The following is a 2,990-nucleotide window of genomic DNA, read 5'->3' on the forward strand; positions in this document are numbered from 1 at the left end:
GCATGTAGAGATTGAACAGAAGGGGTCCCAGGATTGACCCTTGGGGCACCCCACAGGTCAAGGCCATGTGGTCTGAGACACAGTTACCAATTTCAACAAAGTACTTCCTGTCTTCTAGATAGGACTTCAACCAATTTAGGGCAGTGCCAGAGATGCCCACCCAGTCCTCTAGTCTCTGTGAAAGGATCTCATGATCGACAGTGTCAAAAGCAGCACTCAGATCTAGCAGGACTAAAACTGAGACTTTGCCTGCATCAGTGTTCAGGCGGATGTCATTTGTCACCTTAATAAGAGCGGTCTCAGTGCTGTGATGGGGTCTAAAACCTGACTGGAAAACATCAAAGGAGTTGTTCATTAGGAGAAAGTCAGTAAGCTGTTGGTAAACAACTTTCTCAAGGACTTTGCCTAAAAACGGCAGATTTGAAATGGGCCGGTAGTTGTTCAGTACTGTGGCATCAAGACTGCTCTTCTTTAGGAGAGGCTTTATGACCGCAGTTTTCAAGGCCTTTGGGAATGTTCCAGATTGTAGTGACATGTTAACTATGTGAGCGAGTGGTGGTAACAAACTGCTCAGCACAGACTTTAGAAATCTAGTGGGTAACACATCGAGGCAGCATGTAGATGAACTCAGACTGGTGATGATCTCTTGGACAGTTTTGTCAGTTACAGGTGCAAAATGAGTCAGCTCTAAGTGTCTAGGTGGCTGCAGGGTTGTTATTGGTGTTGTGGAATTGATGGCATTTTTAATGGTCTGAACCTTGTCGCAAAAGAATACTGCAAACTCATTACACTTAGATGTGGAGATCAGTTCCAACGGCAGTTGAGCTGGAGGGTTTGTTAATCTGTTCACTGTTGCAAATAAGACACGCGAGTTGTTACTGCAGTTTCCAATAATTTCAGAAAAGTACCTCTCCCTTGTTCTACGTAAGATCTGGTTGAACACGTACAACTTTTCTTTATAAATTTCATAATGAACATGAAGCTTTGACTTGCGCCATTTCCGCTCGGCCCTCCGGCACTCCCTTTTCTGTGCCCTGACCGAGTCGTCATTCCTCCATGGCGCCTTCTGCTTATTTTTAACCATTTTAACCTTCACAGGGGCAATGGTGTCCAGAACATTCAAAACACTCGAAGTAACAGAGTTCAACAAATCATCAACATTAGAACATGAGGCATTTTCAAAGTTTATCATTTCCATGAACAGAGCACCTGTGCTGTTATTTATGTGTCTCCTCCGAACAACTGCAGGACCAGCCGGTGGTTTGGGAGAAACAGACAGGTCAAAGAAGACACAGAAATGATCAGACAGAGCAACATCAACCACATTGACGTTTGAAATATTAACCCCCTTTGTAATGAGCAGGTCCAGAGTGTGCTGCGCTCTGCTGTGGGTGGGCTCACACACATGCTGAGTCAGGCCAAAGGTTTCAAGGACAGCACTGAGCTCTTTAGCATTTCTGTCACAGACATTATCCACATGTACATTAAAATCTCCTGTAATGACCAAACCATCAAAGTCTGTGCATACAATTGAAAGCATCCTGGTAAAATCATCAATAAAACTTTGACGGTGCTGGGGAGGCTTGTATATAACTACATAGAGTATGGACGGAGATTGTTTTAGCTCCATTTTAAAGGATACATACTCAAATGATGAAAACACCCCAAATGACAACCTGTGCATAACTATATGATCTCTAAATATTGCACAGACACCTCCACCCTTTTTGTTTTCTCGTGTTTCGGATTCAAATTTGTAGTTGGGTGGAGCTGATTCCGTTAGAACAGCATTACCTGTGTTTTTGTCAAGCCATGTTTCAGTTAAAAACATAAAATCAAGATTATACGAAGAGATCAAATTATTAATTAAAAATGATTTGTTAGACAAGGATCTGACATTAAGCACAGCAAGTTTCAGATTAGTTTCAGTAGGACTGGACATTATCTTCTTACAAGGGATATGGATTAAATTTCTCTGATTGGACAGTCTAATTGTCCTTCTGTAATCTGGTCTATGTGGTGTGGCTGTAGATATAGCACTAGGGGAGAATATTGTCTCACAGGGCCCCAACTTGATATTACCTTTATATCATACCAGCTCTGGGGGCAGGCAGGGGAGGACGAGCAGGGGGAAGTTTGGGTGATGGACCAGATGAAAACCGAGGGGGAGGAGCTGAGGGAGCTTTAGTTTGTGAAGCAGGAGAGTTGAAGCTCCTGTGTGACTTGAGGGGCACAGTTTTATACAGGGAAGAGTTCAGCATAGTTGGTGATAGAAGTCTTGACCTTGCTATATTAGGGGTGAGGGGAACCATCTTAATCCCTGGTTTGATCAGGCTTTCAAGATGGTTGGGAAGGCCCATGGGGGAAGGTGGGGATTGAAAAGGAGAGGGAGAGGGACAAGTCTCTAGAGGGGGTAGATGTGGCAGGGGGGGCCCAGGGCTGGTCTGTGGGTAGAGGAGGTGATGGGGTGCTGCCGGGTCTGAAACTTCTGTTGGGGCCGTCACAGACGAGTCCAAGGCCTGTGATGAGGGCCCGGGGGGAGGTGAAACCAATGGCGGGCCTGAAACCTTCGCTGGGGCCGTCACAGATGAGTCCAAGGCCTGTGATGAGGGCCCGGGGGGAGGTGGAACCGATGGCGGGCCTGAATCCTTCACTGGGGGCAGTGGAGGCTGTTGTGGTGCTGGAGCTGAATCCTTCGCTGGGGGCGGTGGAGGCTGTTGTGGTGCAGCTGGTGCTGAAACACTGGCTCGGTCTCTGGCTTCTGCGACAGAGATGCTTCTCTCGTTCCTCTTTTCTCTCACTGGACGCTCAGGACCCTGTCCCGGCCCATTCTGATGCCTCAGAGTGTGGAGGAGGTGTTCCGTCAGCACTCTCCTCCCACCTCTGCACAGGTGTTGGCCCTTTCCCTTGAACAGGTCCTCTCGTTTCCAGAACAGATAAAAGTTCTCAATGTAGTGCAATCCTCTGTGCGCACACCTTTTGGGCAGCCA

Source organism: Epinephelus moara, chromosome 13 (assembly GCF_006386435.1).
Source record: "Epinephelus moara isolate mb chromosome 13, YSFRI_EMoa_1.0, whole genome shotgun sequence".
In the NCBI taxonomy this organism is placed as follows: Eukaryota; Metazoa; Chordata; class Actinopteri; order Perciformes; family Serranidae; genus Epinephelus; species Epinephelus moara.